The sequence below is a fragment of the Acomys russatus genome, chromosome 22, assembly GCF_903995435.1.
Source record: "Acomys russatus chromosome 22, mAcoRus1.1, whole genome shotgun sequence".
NCBI lineage: Eukaryota > Metazoa > Chordata > Mammalia > Rodentia > Muridae > Acomys > Acomys russatus.
In genome coordinates this window covers 27,489,004-27,508,498 of record NC_067158.1, presented here as the reverse complement: position 1 = coordinate 27,508,498, position 19,495 = coordinate 27,489,004, and the positions used below count along the sequence as shown (strand labels likewise).

Below are 19,495 nucleotides of genomic sequence, written 5' to 3'. Positions count from 1 at the left end.
TTGAGCTTGTGGTCAAACTAGCCAGGATACATGGGCAATAGGTACACACATGGTGAGTGCACATACATGCAGGCAAACACTCATATGCATGAAATATAAGTAAATCTTTAAAGGAGTAGGGGGAGGGCTAGAAAGATGGCTCAGCAGTTAAGAGTACTTGCTGTTCTTTTTTGCTTGTTTTTTGTTTGTTTGTTTTGTTTTGATTTGATTTCAATACAGGGTTTCTCTGTGTAGCACTGGATCTCCTGGACTTGCTTTGTAGACCAGGCTAGCCTCGAACTCACAAAGATCCACCTGCCTCTGCCTCAGAGTGGTGGGATTAAAGGCGTGAGCCACCACACTCAGCCCATACTTGCAGAGGACTTTGGTTGGTTCTAAGCGCCCACATGGTGGCTCACAACCATCTATAACTCCAGTTCCAGAGAGTTCCTCTAGCTTTCACAGGCACCAGACACACATTGTGTACATATGTGCAGGCAAAAACTCATACACAAAATATAAATATAAGTAAACCTTTAAAAAAAACAATAAAGAACAAAAGGAGCCTTGACTATCACGTAGGAGACTTGAATATCACATGCACAGCCTCTCCCTTCCCTGCTGAGCATACGTGCCCACATAATAAAAGGAACAGCCTGGCTTCCAGACAGAGCCAAACCCAACAGTGAGGCAGCAGCCTCTGACTTGGAGCCTGTGTCACAATGCTGTACTACTTCTAATGAAGGAGGGAGAGGCCAGGCTCAGGCCTTCCCACCCACACCACAGGCACTGAGCAGGTCACATGGCACCTGTGGAAAGACCTATGCTTCCCAAATCCCGTGACATTCTATCACTGTATATTTCACAGCAGAACTGGAGGCTTTTCCTACATCCCGCTAGACTATGATGCCAGATGTGTAGCGAGCATGTAACATATGCTGGCCATTGGTAGGTGCAGGGGACTCAGCAGTGACAAGAATAGTCCCTGTTCAAGAATAGGAGGCTAAGGAGGAATAGAAAGAGAAAGAGGCTGATGAAAGAGTTAATAGAGTGCAAGGGTGGAACTGCATGAGAGGCACTGATGCAGGTCAGCACCTAAAGAACACAGTCTGAGGGGTGCAGAGACGCATATACCCAAGGTAGTTGAGGATGCTACAGTCAGTTGACTCCCTTGGTTCCAGGAATCATGGCTGTGGTGGTTTGAATAAGAGCGGCCCCCATGGGCTCATAGATCTGAATGCTTGGTCATTAGGGAGTGGCATTACTTGATAGATATTAGGGAATGTGGCCTAGTTGGAGGAAGTGGGCTTTGGATGCGTTCTTCAGAACCCCCAGATGCAGCCAGGCTTGCAAGCCCTCATCACAGACACGCACACACTTGGCTCAGCTCAACACACTCATTAGGATTCTGAGCACTAGAAAATGGGCTCAGACAAGGCAGCCTCCACCCCAGGACTACAGTACAGAAGAGCCTTTGCTCTCTGCTTTAGGATAAAGAAACAGGGATCTCTGATTTATTCTAGTCCAAACCAAATAAACTCGCAGGTGAAGAGAGATTTGGGTGTAGGCTTCTACACAAAACACTTCCTCTGTTGCTCCCTGCCAGAAGCCTGCGGACTCAAAGCCTGAGCCCCGGGGAATTCTGAGAGGAAATTCATGTCTGAACCATAGTGAAAGTACACTGCCTACCCACACACACCTCAAAGCACACCAACGATTCAGATACTCCATTTTAGAAGGGGTAGAGATGGAAGACACAGCGGCACAAGAGGCCAGCTCTGCTAGCTAGTTCTTCTCCCTTGGTGTCACCACTGGCTCTGGTGTGAGCCCTTGAGACTAAAAGAGAGGGCACAGCCGAGGAACACTGAGGGTACAGCAGCTGGAGAATCCACCTCAGGATGGAGAAGCTATTGAAAGAATACCAGTAAACTAATAGTAAGGGCCCCGTTCTCCATTCTTAAAAGATGGAAAGGGAAGAGGAAACACACACACACACACACACACACATATGCCAGCTGAGGGAACATTTAAGGTGTTTCACACCTACACGCATTACACAAATAGTGACTCAAGCCTTCATTTCTTGCAAACCTTGCAATTTCTCCTGCATCACTGATCTTTCTAGAAGCCCTTTGCTGTCAGGGACTGTAATGGATGAGGCCTGAGTTGGCCAAGATGTGTATTAATATAAGAAGAGAGGGCTCTGGTGTCCCCCTGGATGCCACCCCACCCAACCCCCTGCTGCCAGCAGTCACTCTCAGCATAGTGAGGAGAAATGACCTGTGCTTCTTTCACTGTCAGCCTCTTGGCTGACCCAGCATTCCCCGAAAAGCTAGCAAGCTGGCAGCCCTGTCACTGACTGCTCTGAGGCCACAAAAGCCATAATGCACTAAACTGACACGGTCCATCTGTCTCTCATAGTCTTCTACTTGTCATGCAGGTCACTCTGTGAACAGACCAGCTGAGGAAAGATTTGGCAGGTTACCAGAAATTGACTCCTCACTCCTGCCCCCCCTCCTAGGAGTGCGGACTGTCTGGAGAGCAGGAAGATCCAAAGGCTTTTTTCTGCAGGGCATGATGTGCACTCTTGTCCCTCCCCACTGGAGGCACCCCACCACATGCAGGCAGGAGCCTGTGCCTCCTTCCCACAGTTGGGCAGGCGCCCCAGGTTAGTGCAGCCTGCCATGAAAACCTAAGTGGGCTATCTCAGGTTGGATCTTACCCAGGGGTCACAGCTATGACTACGTTGTACCTTTCAGGTCTTTGGGCAGAATTACAGATGTGCTTCCTTGAAGTTTCAGAAAAGTTGTTTACACAGCTGTATTCCCCATAGATGCAATGCCTTACAGGCTGCATAGTTATGGTGCCACAGTGTAGCTCACCTGCTCTCCCTATGGCCTCCCAGGAAACACTGCTTCATTTGCTCCAGTTTCATGGAAGAAGGAGGAGGAAGAGGAGGAGGAGAGGAAGGAAGGAAAGAAGAGAAGAGAAGAGAAAAAAAGAAAAGAAGGGGTGAAGAGCACTTCCTGCTTTTGTAGAAGACCCTCCCTGGTTCAGTGCCCAGCACCCACATCCAATGCCACACAACTGCTTGGAAGTCCAGCTCCAGGAGGACCTGATACCCTCTTCTTGCCTCTGAAGGCATTGTACTCACATGCAATGCTCCTACACACACACACACACACACACACACACACACACACACACACACACTTAAAAATAAGATAACCTTAAAAATAAAAACATTGAACTCACAAAATTCCAGTGAGTTTTCCAATACCCACCCCTTTACTAGAAGCAGAACATGAAAATCTTTTCACTCTGGAGCTAATACTTTTGCCATGTCCCGCACGAGCCTGTGGGGCTGGGAGTCTTCCCTGACCTTAGGGCTGCAAACAGAAACCTCTCACATCTTCCAGCTTCCTAACAGAAAGCAATTTATAAGTTCCCAACTGTATTTGGGGAAGTGCACAGGCCATTTTCCAAGGTTCCTTCATTTGTATGGACAGATCGTTCCAAGGCAGTGAGGAGAGGGGTGTGGGAGTTATTTGCTGAGGTGGAGAGGCAGTGATGTCAACTGTCACAGCCACATGCGTCCCTAAGGTGGTGTATTTACGGGAAGGTAACACAAAGTCCAAACACAGACGTAAAAAGGGAAAAAGGAATGGTGCGGCTTCCGGTGCTGGAGAGATGGCTTGGAGGGGAACGTACATGCCGCTCTGACAGGGGACCTGAGTTCAGTTCCCGGTACCCATGTCAGGAAGCTCACACCCATCTCTAACTCCAGCTCCAGGGGATCGGACAGCTCTGGCCTCCTCAAACAACACACACACACACACACACACACACACATACACACACACACACACACACGCGTCAACTCATCTCCCATCTACCATGTACACGAACTGTGGTTCCTTTGTCGCACCATCACCCTTGAATGTCATCCTGGATGCTTCCAGAATAAAACTACTGTGTACAGACATGAACAGGTCTTGAACGGCCATACCTTCTTTTCTCTGGGATAAATGCCCTCAAGGGCAATTGCCCATTCACACAACCCCTGCCTCTAAGAGCTAAGAGCTAAGAAACTGGAGGACTGCTCCATTTTCCTTTCCCACCTGTGCCTTTCACTCAACTTCCCACAGCATTTACTGTTATTATTTTTTCATTTTAATGCTCTCTAACTGTGGAGGGCTTTGTTGCTGTTGTTGTTGTAGTTGTTTTGGTTTTCCTGTAGTTTTAAACCCAGCGCCTCACACATACTAAAGAAGGACTCTCCCACTGAGACACAACCCCAACCCATAATGGGGGCATCCTGTGTGCTTATTGGTTACCTGCACATCCTCTCTGGTGAACCATCTCTCTGTGGTTTTGGTTTGTTTCACTGTTGAATGTTGGGAGTTCTTTATATAATGTACGAACTAACTCTCTATTCAATATGTTATTGGCACGTTTTCTCCTTCGAGGCTGTATCTTTCCCTGCATTCTCTTATCAAGCATGTCTGTTTTCTGGGGTTCACCTTCCCAAAGAAGTCATCACTCACTATAAGCTGCTGCAGGGTGGTCATATCTCTGCATCACACGGTGTCCAGCGGAACCCTGACCGTTCAGGTGCTTTGTGCTCTCTCAAGATAGAATGGCTTGGTGTCCACGTCGAAGAAGAAAAGGTCAGAGGGAGGCAGTGAACATCGCACAATTATCAACTGCTCAGGACGATGCGCATGTTTCACTCCAGCCTGCCTCCAAATGCGGGCTACCCCACAGCCAGTCCAGGCTCCACCTGAAAGGGTGAGAGAGCCCATCTTGGGTCAGAACCTATGCACTTCTACCCTTCTGTTTGGTCTACTGTGTCACTTGCTGACCACGGGGCTGGGGACTTCCTTTAACCGCAAGGGTACACTGCCCCAGCTGCTATCAGGATAAATGCCCCCTGCCTCAGGCGGACTAGATGACTGGCCACGAGAACAAGGCAGAGTGAGTATGCAGTCAGGGTCTAAACTGGAGACATAAAAGCCTCTTCATTTTCTGTCCACATAATCAGCAAAGAATAGCAAACATAACAGCCAAATGCTTGTTTGACTTTTAAGTGGGTTTTTTTTTTCCTTAAGCATGGAAAGAGATGGTTGGAGGGACAGCGGCCTTCACTATACCAGTCCTGGGCCCCTTGATTGGCATCACCTGTCCTACCTACCCTACCTACGGCAGAGCTTCCTCATAGCTAGCTTTACCTACCTTTGGCAATATACAAAATCAGGAACATCTTGAAGTGGGCATGTGGTTTGGACAGGAGAGTTGCTGGCAATATCCTCCGCTAGAAACCACAGCACAAAAGTGACCCACGGAGGAGGCTCCAGCTGCTATAAATACTTAGTGGCAAAAACTGATGTCATGCCTTTCATACAAAGGCTGCCACATGAAGCCAGCAGGGCAAGCAGCGCACATGACACCAGCACAGGCAAAACCCCATGTTTCAGAAAGGCTTGCCAGAGGTGGGGATCCCCAGGCACTGCTCCCCCTGCAACCGCACTCTCTAGTCATCAAAAGTGCATTTTCAGGTCTGTACCTAATGTTTGTTTTGCTTTGTTTGTTTGTTTTTTAATGTTCTCCAGAAGAGGAGCTGGGAAACAGCTCAGTGCTTGCTGTGCAAAGAGGAGGACACAGCTCCATCCCCAGCACCCACTTAAAAGGCCAGGTGATGCCCAGTTCTTACAATCCCAGTGCTTGGAGGACCCTGGGGCTTGAAGGTCAAACAGGCTGGCCAATAGAGTGAGCCCCACGTTCAATGAGAGGCCTTGTCTCGAAAAACAAATTGGATGACTCCTGAGAAACATCTGGAGCTGACCTCTGATCTCTACATGAGTACACGCGCACACACACATGAATCTGTGCATCCACATGCAATAAATAAATAAATAAATAAATAAATAAATAAATAAATAAATAAATAAAAACTCTAGGAGAGGAACTAAACTCAACCGTTCCTGACCCAGCACAGCAACACATCCACTTCACAACAGCGTGCACGAGGCAGGCAAATTCTGAAATCGTAAGATAAACCCGGTTCCTCATCTGACACTAGGAGACCCAGCAAATTATTGCATCATCTAATTTTTCCACCTGCCTGTGACGTGGCAAAGAATCTAACATTTGGCCAAGGACTAGAAAGCAGGCCGTCGCACATTCTGAGAATAAGATAGAACTTGATAAGGGGAAGCCAGCCACGCCAATCAACACTGTGCCCGTGTGCATCCTTTGATCAAACAGTTTCGTCCCTAGAAACTTGGTCCTCAAACATAGCCATGGAATTCCATGAGAACTAGGAACAGCACAGCCCAGCTTGCCATTCCAGACTAATAGGAATGAGCTTCCCAGGGACGAGCCATGGAGGCGGCTCGACTCCACGCTAAAGCTATGAATGAACATGCTTCTCCATGATGCTTGGCAGACCCCAGCCTCCTGGATGCATCCAAAAGGAAGCAGCAATGGTTCCAGAGCACCCTTGCAATGGCTACTGCATGGCTTAGCGTCAAGGCATTTGACATGAGAGTCGATGCTTTATTACAACTTCAAAACCTAACACCGCCTAACAGGCCCAAGCGCTGCACTCACTGGTCAAGGCCCAGGGTAAGTGCTGTCGATAGAGGCACAGTTGAAGATGAAAGGGTGTCTCAGAGACAGCTCTGACTTGGACAGCAGAGAGCAATGCTGAAAGATGACCCTTAGGGGCTTGAACAGTGGAAGAGGATGAAAGGGCAGAAGCAGCACATGCCAAGGCAGGGACACTGAAAAGAACAAGCTACTAAATGCTGCTCTCGGGCTGGGCTTGAGAAACAGGCTGAAGCTACTGGCTTGGTTACAAAGTTGATGACAGTGACTAAGAAGCTGAACGCTAACTTGGAGTCTGCACCCAGATTATAAAGTAGGCGAGAGACTCCACCCTGCACCTTAACATTGAAAAAGATGAGGATGCTAAAGGCACAAAAAAAAAAAAAAAAAAAAAAAAAAATCACACCACATATGACTTAGCTGTAGATCATAAATGGGAAAACGGAAGACAAGAAGCCATCAGACACAGCCGGCCTGGTTTCACTCTGCCATCTTCATAGACAAAGGAATGTAGAACTGTATCTATTTTAGGGCACTATCAATATTCTAGAGCCCTGTCTATACTCATCTGCCAGCTGCCACAGCAAAATCTCACACCCTGGGTGGCTTAGCAGCAAAAATATATTTCTCAGTCGCCTGAAAGCTGGGATGTCCAAGAACTGACTCCAGGCAAGGCCACTTTTTCTGCCCTGCAGACGCCACCATTCTCATATGTCAAGGACAGAGGCAGAGAATGCTCTCTGGTGTCTCTTCCTGTCAGGGAACTGACCTCATCAGAAACCCCTCCCTACCTCATCTAACCCTCCATTAGCAGAGGCGCCACCTATAAGTGAAACCACTGCCCTTGTGCCAAGATTCATCATGAGCATGAGGGAGGGCACAAGTCCCAGTCCCCTCCTTTCAGTAATGCCTAAAACAACAACAACAACAACAAAAGGATTAAAAACAACATACCCATAAATGAATAACACTCCAATCCTTTTATTATCCGATAACACACAAAGGCTGATCTACGACAAGTGTCTATGATTTAAAAGAGTTGGAATCAGAAATAAATGAAAAGTCAGTCTGGCAAGGTGGTGCAACCCACAACACCCCCCACTTGGGAAGTAGAGACACCAGGAATACCAGGAATCAAAGCCAGCATGGGCTGCATAATGACTTGGAGGCCTATCTGGCCTTTACAAGAGCCAGCTCAAGAAAAAAGAAAGAAAGCCCGTTGCAGACCCAGGTCACTCTCAGTCACATAATCATCTTCTCACAATCCCACTGTGATAGTGTCTATATTCTATTATTATTATTATTAGTAGTAGTAGTAGTAGTAGTAGTTTATTTTATATGTATGGGAGTTTTGCCTGTGTAATATTTTGAATGAGAAATGTTCCCCACAATAGGCTTGGGCATTTGAACATTTGGTCCCCAGTTGGTGACACTGTTTGCGTGCATTAACCTGAACAGCCTTGTGGAAGGAAGTATGTCACTGGGCCGGGCTTTAAGATTAAAGCCTCATGCCACTTCCAGTTCATGCTTTACTTGCAGTTGAGGGTGAGAGGTCTCAGCCTCCTGTCCCGGCCATTGTGCCTGCCACTTACTGCCATGCTTCCCAACTATAATGGTCTCTTATCCTTCTGGAACCTTGAGCCCAGACAAGCCTTTCTTCTATAAGTGGCCCTGGTTAAGGGCCTTAGCACAGCCACAGAAAAGTATTAAAACTGCCTGCATCATTTGTCTGTGCATTATGTGTGTGCCTGGTACTGGCAGAGTCTAGAACAGGTCCCCAAGAATTGTAGTTAGAGATGGTTGTGAGCCGCCTTAGGGGTGCGGAGACCTGAACCCGGGTTCTCTGCAAGAGCAGCAAGTGCTCTTAACCATTGGACCATCTCTCCAGCCCCACAGAACACTATGTTCTATTTCAAGCAGTTCTGAATCCCTATCTCTCTACATACACATCAACTAGATCCCTTCCAGGTCATAAACTTCACAGAAACCTTTGTGCCAACAGCAAAGGTCGCAGAAGGAGCTATACTGAAGAGATGACAATGCTAAGGCTGACACATAAAAGTTTAAGAATTCATACATTGACATGCAAATTAGAAAATGAAATAGCTTTTTAAAAAAAATCTCACTACATCCTTGAAGCCAGGATGGTGTGTGTGTGTTTGTGCATTTGTGTATGTGAGAGTATGTGAGTGTGCATATGTGTGTGAGATAGATAGATAGATAGATAGATAGATAGATAGATAGATAGATAGATATAATCACATATCTTCCCCTCTCAAATTTCATACAAGCATCTAGAGAAAAAGTTAGAAAATCTTCCCCAATAGGAGAACATGGTTTTCAAGGGCTCCCTGGGCACAGCTGCCTCCCTGTTACCTCCGACATCTCCATCAGGTGAGCTCAGTAAGCCCATTGTTTGTGGCCCTCCTGAAGCTTCCAGCATGGAGGCTTGACTGCTTACAACACTGGCCATAGCTTATTAGCTCAATCTCTGGCCCCCATGCTCCCCAGAGGCTGGGGGTGGGGCTGAGAGTCTCCACCCCCCATCCTGCCCCAAAGCTCCTGGCAGCCAGCCCTGGCCTGAAGCCACCGCTCATCTCACTGTTATACAATCCTATCACTTGGTGATGTCTGGGCTCTGAGGCAGGATATTAGAAGGGAAGATGCTCCTATCACCTCCGTCGTTTAGAGGACCATACGATTCAGACATACTGAACCAAGACCCAAAACAAGAACCAAGTCTTACTCCAAAGAACTAGTAGCACAAGACTGTTCTTAGGATAGAGGGCAAAGAAGTTGGGGCAGAGTGGGTGACCCCAATTCTCCCCTTCCACAGTCAAACTCTCTCAGCGCTCTTCCTCTCTCTCCTTGTTCCCACTTCCTGTTCCTCTCCTTCAGCTCTCCCACTTTTACTCCTCCCTTCTTCTCCTCTTCTCCTTTCCTCTCTCTTTCCCTCCCTCCCTCCCTCCCTCTCTCTCTCTCTCTCTCCCCCTCCCCCCTCCCTCTCTCCCTTTCTCTGTTAAAACATTCAGAGCAATGGCCCCCAGGGAGCAGAGCTGGAGTGGAGAAGAATAGGGTTGATTGCTATGTTTTTGTTTCAAGCTTTGAAGAACTTTTGACTCTTAAAACTGTGCGCTTGTGTAACTGTGTTTAAAATGGGTATTTTAATGTTTAAACAAAATCTGAGACTTGACCGACAAACAGGGCTGTACTAAGTGTGCATTCCTAAAACTTTAGGGAGCCCAGCCACTTTGAAGACGTGGAAAGCTGTAAAGCCTCTCCCAAGAAACACACACCCACACGCAAAAAGTCCGCACAGAGTTCAGGGCACTCCTAAGTCCAGCAGGCTTGGGTTCTATCTTAAAATGAGAGGTTCTAGGTTCTTTTTATTATTATTTTTTTCTTACAAGGTGAGGGTGAAATGCAGGGCATCCTGCACCCTTGGCAAGCACTCCACTGCTGAGTCACACCCCAGCCCGAGTTCTGGTTGATTCCTTTCAGAATAGAGCTGTCCTTTGCCATACGGGGGTGGGAGTGGACAGAAAACTGTGCTTAACTGAGAAACAATCAAAAGTGCCCATATGATAGGCAGGCCCGTGCTTAGTCTTACACTTGGTGGTCCTCCCAAATGTTCCCTTGGCCAGAGACAAACTGGTTCCCACTAAGGAGACCCCGGCTTTATTTATGGGCTTCCCTTCTGCCTTGAAACAGTGGATGTGCTAACGCTTGGCATGTGACTGACAGCTGAGCTGACTCAGCTGAGAAACAAGGGGTCCTCCATCTAAACCTCGAGAAAGCAACGTCTCAAATTCCCCACCTGGGTATTTCTTCCACCAGCAGAATCTCTAAGGACTTCTTGGCAAAACTCTGATCTCAGCAGGCCACTTCTGTGCTCCAAAACAAATTGCATGCAGCTGACCTGTCCCCCACCACAGCAAACTTCCACAGAGAGTCAGAATAATATGTCTTTGTTTTTGAAACAGGGTCTCCCTATGCAACCTGGCTTCCTACTCCCAATGTAGCCTAGGCTGGCCTGGAACTCATGACATCCTGCCTCTGTCTCCCAGGTAAAGAGTTTGCCACAAGAGCCGACATGCTGAATTTGGTCCTTACATCCCTATGTGGAAAGGGCATAACAACTTCTGAATTCCTAAAAGTTGTCCTCTGTGTGCACATGCATGCACACACACAGATACACACACACACACACACACACACACACACACACACTCAGATACAAACTCACACTACACACGCGCTCATACATACAAATACAATGGAACCTTCGTATCCCTGACAATGCGTTTCAAGTGTTGGTGTCCATGAATGGAGAGTAACAAAGCACCCTCACAGGATGTTGCAATAAGAGAACCAAGCGACTTCAGTGAGTAGAATGACTGACCCCCAGAAACACTCAGGCCCAAACTCCGGAACCTGTGACTGTCACATTACATGGCAAACTGGCTCTTCCTGGATAATCTTGGTGGTCAATTTTACACATCAGCCTTCAAATCGACTTTGGAACTTTCCCTTGGTAGAGAAGCAACATGCATGGGGGATATCACACAGCTTTGTCTGAGGGTCACACGTAGCAGCAAAGAAAAGGAAGGAAGGAAAGAAGAAGGAAAGAAGGAAGGAAGGAAGGAAGGGCCTTTCAGAGCATATGGTGGTCCCTAGTTGCTGGGATTTAAGGCATACACCATCACTGTCCTGCGTTCAGTCACACACACACACACACACACACACACACACACACACCCCACACCACAAAAGAAGAGTGGTATGGCCATATCCCATCCATAACAACAGATGCCAGTTTGATTACAGTCACTGATTTCAAGATTTTCTAATTTTCCCAGAACACTACAAAATTTAAGTTTCCTATAATGCACTGCCTTTCCTTTACCTTGTAAGTCCAGCAATAGCAGCGTTACGGGAAATTCAAGCATCAAAACCCCCATAGGGAACTCAGGCTGTGTCTGCTCTCCTGCTGGACTGAGCCTCGCTCTTCCTGGCTGAATCACTGGTCACAGCACTGTGCTTTCCCACACCACAGGAATTCTGTATGTCTGACAATGCCACATAGGATGGTGCATATTAATATTTGTAGTTTTAAACAGACATTCTTTGAGGGGCCCACTGCTGAATTTATGAGTCTCTGTGTTCTCCTGTTGCAACATTAGAGCAACAAAATATTCAGTAGAAGTTAGTGAGGGAATGGGGGCCGTACTGACAGCTGGGCCTGAGACACGCATAGCTTCCAAAATGGCGGGAAATGAGAAGATCCAAGAAACCTCCTGCTGCAAGAGCTGCGCTCTCCCCCAACACTTGTTCTCCCATAGTGGGATACTGAGTTGCAACAAGTGGCCGCTTTCCTGGCCTTGATCTCTGACTGCCCTGACCTTTGCCTTCCCCAGTCTCCAGTCAGGGCCTTCAGGAGCCAAACCATGAAGAAAGAAACCAGTGATTAAAGGAAGATGCTTGTGGCTCTGAATGTTACAGAAACCATCAGCAGCTCAGCCCTCCCCCCTGTCTCTCTCTCTCTCTCTCTCTCTCTCTCTCTCTCTCTCTCACACACACACACACACACACACACACACACACACACACACACAGTCACACTCGTTTTCATATAAACCATATAAAACTGGAATTCACATGTGTTGATTTCCCCAAAATGCCTATCAAACTATACTGGTCATTCAGGATGTAAAACAATGCTAAGTGCCCTGAAACTACATACAGGACACTGCATGTGCATAGAAAAGCAAAGGAACTCAATCCTTAATGCAGCATTGTTTTATAACTTTGGCAATATAGTATTTTTTAACTTTAAAATAAACCCTTTATATTTGTAATTGCGTCATCATCATCATCATCATCATCGTCGTCATCATCATCGTCATCATCATCATCGTCATTATCATCATCATCGTATTACTGAGAACTAATGCATCTGTGCAGATATCACAGCTCTTAAGCTGAGAGAACCTGACTTAAAAAGCCAAACCCTAAGTCAAGTCCCCTCCTGGGGAACTATAGAAAGCAACCTTTAACGCCACTGATAGCTCCATCCTGTCAACACACAGGAAGGTTCTGCGCCCAATTGCAATAACAGACACAGGAACCTGAGAGTGGAAAAGGTGTCCTGGGAAACCCTGGGTGGTAGTGACACCATAGACCTAGGCAGACAGTCTGCGAAAAATCACCCCTTCGCTGTTATGTGAGGACCACATGGTGACTTACAGAGGTATCAAACTCCAGAATAAGGGAAGTGACATCACGGCTGAAAACTCTCATGGCGGCCACAGAAATCTCCAAGACACTGTGCCGACAGATGGCACCTAACCAACCTGACTTGTTCAGTGGTGGGTGAACAAGGGAAAGGGGACAATACCGAAACTGTTGAGATCTACCCCTGTCCCTGTGCAGTCTCGTCACAGAGACCCCTGTGGCTCCATCTGGACAGAAATCAAGGCAGCTACAAATGAAAAATACCCATCACAATGAACCTGAGCAAGCTGGAGTTCAAGTAAAATATAAAAAGAAAGAAAGAAAGGGGAAAGGGAATAAAACCACAGAGAAAAATCCAGTAGAGTTTTAAAGGTGCCTCATAAAGTAAACTTCCCCAACACAGAAAATCACGTGGAGTACTGAACAGAGGGAAAGAAATTCAAATTAAAAGGGGGGAGGTACATCCTGAGTAAATGTTGCAGTGAGGAGCATCACCCCTAGACAGAATTTCCACCCTCTATTTTCAATCCCTGTCATTATCTAAATAGCAGAGAGAACTGTGTCCTTTCTGCAGCCGGACACCCGGCCAGAAGAAACTCTGCCCACTGAATTCCCACCTCACCACAAAGACGCACGGACCAGCACCAGAGGGTCGATTTCTCCTCCTCGGCACTGAGCTTCTCTACCAACCCCTTAACGTGTGACGTCCCTTTTTACACGTAACTAAGCTCAAACAAGGCTTTCAACATTTAGACAGAGCCCAGGACCCCATACTCAGGAGGCTCTCAAAATTCCATTCGTTTCGCAGTCTCTCAAATAAAATCCTGGCTATAGACTGGGACCGGGGAATGTACACAATTGGCAGGCTCTATGTGACAACAGACCGACAGATGCTCTTGAAAACAGATCTGTACCCAATGACTTCATCAAGGAAGGAATGTGACACAGTGGAGATGCAAACAGAGCACGATTATAAAGGGTTCGCGAAGGGCTGGAGTGATGCTTTGTGGGTAAGAGTGCTGCAAAGGGCTGAGAGACAGCTCATGGTCAAGGATGCTTGCTGCTCTGGCCCTTTGAGTCTCAGCACCCACATCAAGGGGCTCGCTCGCATCTGCCTGCAACTCCAGATCCAGAAGATCCGATGCCCTTTTCTGACCTCCAAAATCATTACATCATGTGTGTATGTACACACACACACACACACACACACAGAGAGAGAGAGAGAGAGAGAGAGAGAGAGAGAGAGAGAGAGAGAGAGAGAGAGAGAGAGAGTAAATCTTTTAAAAGTCCCCAAAACAAATTTTAACTCTAATTTTTATAAAAGCGTTCAAGACAACACCAAAAGTGCAAGCTTCCACCACAGACACTCGTCCTGTGCACTGATTATCTACCCAAACTTTAAAAAATTTAAGTGCTTTTGTTTATTTTTACTTAATATTTCTGGGTTTTGCCTCCATGTGTCTGTGTCCCACATGCAAGCGGTGCCCACTGAGGCCAGAGATTGCGTCAGATGCCCTGGAGCTGGGCCATTTGGGTGTAGGGACTCAAACCCAGGTCCCCTGCAAGAGCAGCCAGCACCCTTCATGAACCATCTCTCAGGCTTTGCGCAACCTTTGTGAAAAGAAACTAAAAAGCAAGGAAGCAACTTGCTCTTTAGACTGCATTTTTCAAATATCTTCATTTATACCTTTGCCGTAGGCCAACTTCCCTTGCTATATTTGGTTAAAAGAATGAAGGGTTTAGGGCCAAGAATGTTCTTTAAAATTGTCTAGTTTAAGACCCTCAAAGGTGAGAAGGCTAAAACCTAGGGAAGAAACTACCCAGGAACAGACAGTAAATCAACTTCAGGGCCAAAATTAGACTCAATAAACTCTGTTCAAGTGCTCTACACCATAAAACAAACCCCATTGAGACAGGGGGAAAAATTAATGACTTTGGAGAGTCGAGGCTTTAAAACAACACGGAAATACCTGGATTCGTGGTGTAGACAAAGGCTTCTCCTTTGGCCCCACCTCCTGCCTGTTCTGGGTACGGACTGGCTCTGTGTCTATCAGAGCATTTTTCAAGCTATGATAGGGAACCACTTTGGGCCCAAACTCACTATGCCCCTGAAGTTCATAAGGTAAGTCCTGAAGGACAGGACTAACACAAGAAGACTCAGAGAGACAAGGCAGAGGCTTGCCAGAGCTGAGATGGTGGAAGGGCAGAGATTAAGTGTGGATCTTAAAGCAGGAGATTAAGTGTGGATCTTAAAGCAGGCCGAGGATGGCTCCCAGCTTGGTTCTGTAGTGCATCCCTGCTGTCAGACGCAGGCGCTCTTTTAGGACAAACTGTAGGTTGCGTTTTGAAACTCCTTGCTCCAACTGCAGCCTGACCTCCCCCCCCCACACACAAAACCCCCGTCCTACAACACACGCACATACACACACACACACACACACACACACACACACACACACACACACACACCATCCCTGAGACATGACAAGTGAATTTTAAAATGCTCGAAGAAGCAGTAACGAATGAATGGCTTCCTTCCACTTTAGTTAGCAGCCGAGGAGGGCCCAGCCTGAGGGGCAGCATCAGGTCCCCTCACTGGACCTCACCCCAGGGCCGCCTTCATAAATCTGATCTCCAACTCTGACTGCTTTGGCTTGATTCCCTGGGTGTGGATTTTCTCGATTCAAACGCATTCTGCAGCCGGCCAAGTTCTTGGGAGAGTTTCCTTCACTTGCCAGGCGCTGGCTGGGAGCTACAAAGTCAACTCTGTCTTTCCAGATTTTTTTTTTCTCCCTTCCCAACGGAAGAAATCAAGAAGCAGTGGGCAGAGAAGACTCTACTCCTTCCTATCAGCACCAGGCCTAGGGTTGGAGTCCGTGGCTGGGACTCGCAGCTCCCAGGACAATGACAGCCCTACTCTCCCCAAGGACCCCCAGGGTGAGGGGCACATCAGTAGGCAGGCTATTCCAGAACCCGCCATCCCCCTCTGCGCCTCAGCTCACTAGGCAAGGACAATACCAACACATCGAAGAGCGGGTGGCACTCGGTCCACCTTAGGCCAGCTGCCCCCAGCACACCCAGGGCTTTGCTCATCTAACCACAAGACCCGTGCTCAATGTATATCCAAGTCGCGGGCCAGCTCAGAGAGGGCAAAGCCTAAAGTCGACAAGCCATGGGGCACAGGGCAGACCCCTCCCCCCCTCTCTCGGGGAGCCAGGATCCCACGCGTGTGTGTCCACGCTGTCACCCTTGGTGACACACAAAATCATACCAATACAGAAACAGAAACAGCCTTCCCACCTTCAAGCTTCCCCACACACTGGGTCCACGTAGTTACCTCCGGAGCCATCCACACCACATAGGGGACCAGGAAGGCGGCCTCCCAGAAGGATCTCCCAAGTCCCTCGCAGTGACAGTCAACTAGCTACACCCAAGGGTGTGTGTGTGTGTGTGTGTGTGTGTGTGTGTGTGTGTGTGTGTGTGTGTAGAAAGAGCCCATCCGTAGGGTGACCAGGACCTGGAGGCGCAGAGCCCTGGGTGTCACCCGGCGGCGAGACAATGCCAAGGGCGCACGGACTCGCTAGTGCTCGGTCCATCCTTGCCGGTCCCCTCGAGGTTTCTGTCCCTCCAAAGGACAAGGCGGAGGGCACTAACCCCGGCAGCGCACGCTCTGACCGGCTTCCGCCGACTGCGAGCAGGGGACCACAGTTCAGCCTTAACGACTGTCCTGTGAGTCCTAAGATGTGGTCTGCCCTTTGGGTCTCCTATGCCGGGATTTTCGCCCAGTTCCTGCAAACCCATCCCTGCCCTCCGGCTCTGCCAAGCCTTGTCTGAGGACCCTGCAGGGCCTCGGGGGAACCTACCTGGCCCTGGGGACTCTGACCTGTCCAGGCACCCAACTTAACCCTGGAGACACTGTCCAGACCTGTAAAGGGACCCTGCCCTGTCCGGAGACACTGCCCTGCCAGGAGTCCCTGGTCAGCCCTGCCTAGCACCCTAAAGGGCCTCAGGGACCCTAGCCGGCCATGGAGACCCTGGCCAGCTCTGTCTGGGGACCCTGCCTGGCCCAGGGCACCCTGCCTGGGGACCTTGCCCAGGGACACTGTGGAACACCTGGCCCCCGCTCCCGGGTTCCAAGCCGCCGCAGCCGCCTCACCTCAGTATCCAATGGCTCTTGCCCGCAGGATGGCCGAGAGGAGCGCAGCCCGCGGAGCGCCCGCAACCTCAACAATGGAGCCCGGGGCGGGGCCCTGCGCTGCTCAGCCTTCTCGCAGTCAGGGCCAGGCACAGAGACGCTGCCAGTAGGAGCTGTGGCCCGAGGACTCTGCGCAGGCGCGCCAGGGCCCCGCCCGCCTACAGAACTCCGCCCCTGGAGCAGCTAGAACCCGCCCTCTAGCCAATAGCGAAGAAGCTGCGCGGAGGGGGCGGGACCGGGAGGAACAAAGAGAGGCTGGGCGGGGCAGTGGGTCCGGGACCCTGCGTTGACCTGGTTTTGCTGCCGGGATCAGCGCCCAAGTGAACTCTGCTCAGCTGTGCTCAGTATCATCCTAAACCTAGAATACTGGCTTCTAAAGCTCTGAGATCCAGAGACAGGCCTGCTTGACAGAAAGGGAAACTGAGTCTCAAGGAGCAAGCTCTCCTGCCATTTGAATTACGATCCTTGTCTGGCTTGTCACTCAACAAACATAGCGAAGAGTGGGAAGAATGAGAAAGCTCCCTTTAGGAACTGTGCCAAGCAGGACCCTTTCTTTGTCGCACTTCAGGAGCCCAGTATTGATCTCGTCCCTTTCCTTCTTAGAGCTTTGTCTTTTCGGTTTTGTTCTGTTTTCAATCCCCACCAGGCATGACCCCTCTCTACCTACGATCTTCATTATCCACGTCTCAATTATTTTAAAATCCGCCCACGCCTTAGAGGACTCTTCTGGAAGGTATGCCTATAACATTCATAGATTTCCCTCTACCTCGCAACCTTCCCCCTCCTCTCCTCCAGGATTTCCCCTCTGCCTCTGACACAAGGCAGAGAAACCAGGGCTGGAGTCAGCTTCCTTCTCCTGGCACAGATTCCTTCACCAGGAGCCCCCACCCATATACATGATCACTTCAGGATCCAATCCACCCAGCAGCCGCCTACACTAGACCCCAGTTGGACTGCTCAAAAGTCACAAACTGCTTACTTACTTCCGGAGACAACTCGGCCTGCCGCTTCTCGATGAGCCGCCTCTGTGCACACTGGAGTCCACGCAGAGAGCTTCAGTCATCCTGTCCGACTCCCCGAGCCAACAAGTGGTCTGATTGGCCAGGCACTGAGGCCTTTCCATATGACCCCTTATGAGAGAAGACAAGCTATCCGGGGAGGTGGGTTTGATTGGTGTGGTGCTAAGTGTTGACTTGATGGGACAGCCTATGAAGGATTAGCTCATCTCTGGGCGTGCCTGTACAGAGCAATTACCTATATTTGGTTGAGGTGAGAAGACAGACACTAAAAGTGGGTAGTATCATTCACTGGGCCTGGGGCCTGGTCCACTGAGCACAGGTGTCCATTGCCTCTGCTTCTTGGTGGTAGGTGTGATGTGGCCAGCTGTCTCCTGCTCCTGACATTGTGACTTCCTCATAGTGATGGGCTGAGCAGTCTGGTTGTGGGCGAAAATAAGCTTTTCTTTCCTAAATTTGTTTTTGCATGGGTATTTTATCACAGCAACAGAAAAATAACCCAGACCCTTGGGAACATCATCCTGCTCTAAAAGCCTGAGTTGAGCAGAATGCTGAATTGCCATGCTCAAGAATGGGGACAGCTGTGTTTGGGGAAAGCCAAAGAGGGAGAAAAAACAGAGTCAAGGAAGAGGAGAGGGGAGGTTAATACGGCCTGGAACATTTAGAACAGGAATGTCTAAAGGCCGGTCACTCCAGCCTGCGTCACTCTATCCACTCTGTCATCCAGAGGTGTCCTCCAGTGGCCTCAGGCCTGTTTTATGTGAGCTGACAGGAGGATGGCTAATTCAGGCTGGAGTTGAGAAAGGGATTGGCTATAAAGGAGTCCTCTAGAACATCATGCACTGCAATGCAGCCCAAGTTTTAGAGTTGGCTTTTTCTAAAATGACAGATAGGGTTGGCATTTGCATAGATTTCTGGCTAGTTTGCTCCACAGCAATAGTATGTAGATATGGGCGGCAGTCCCAGGCTCCAAACATAACCGCAGCCATTTCCTTCTAAAGTGAATCACAGTCCACTTGTGCAAAATACCTTTACTTATTTATTTTGAGCCCTCTGCACTGACTCTGGGTCTTTACCGCACTGAGCTGGAGAGGGAGGGCATTGATCTCTGTCCTGGCTCTGGGCTCAGGTCATCTCCCTTTCCTGCTCAGCCTTCGTCCTTCAGAACCTGAGGAAGGGACCAGGAGGCCTCTGCGGCCCACCCCATGCACGTGCCATGGCTTCTCTGAGGACCACGATGATTTCAGTTAAGCTCTCCGCCCTTCCTCTGTCTCACACCCATTTGGCCAAGGTTGATCTGCACTGGCAGGTGAGCTGTGCTTCCTGACAGATGCACAGATACTTGTGATGACTAGGGGTTCACTTATGGCTAGTCCCCACCACCCACCCCAAACGATGGCCACCACAAGCATCAGTCTGTGTTGCTGACTTTGACCTCTGTCTGAAAGGTAGAGAAGAGGAG

The 19,495-nt window shown here is 48.9% G+C and overlaps 1 protein-coding gene across 1 annotated transcript in view; it reads right to left on the bottom strand.

Annotated features, from left to right (window-relative positions):
• The window catches only part of Afap1 (actin filament associated protein 1), a 111,191-nt gene extending 94,054 nt beyond the window's left edge, over positions 1-17,137 (bottom strand). Inside the window, exon 1 of the mRNA XM_051165315.1 lies at positions 16,979-17,137. The gene's annotated coding sequence lies outside the window, so the exon portion shown is untranslated. The remainder of the gene's footprint in view (positions 1-16,978) is intronic.
• Positions 17,138-19,495: the final 2,358 nt, after the last annotated feature.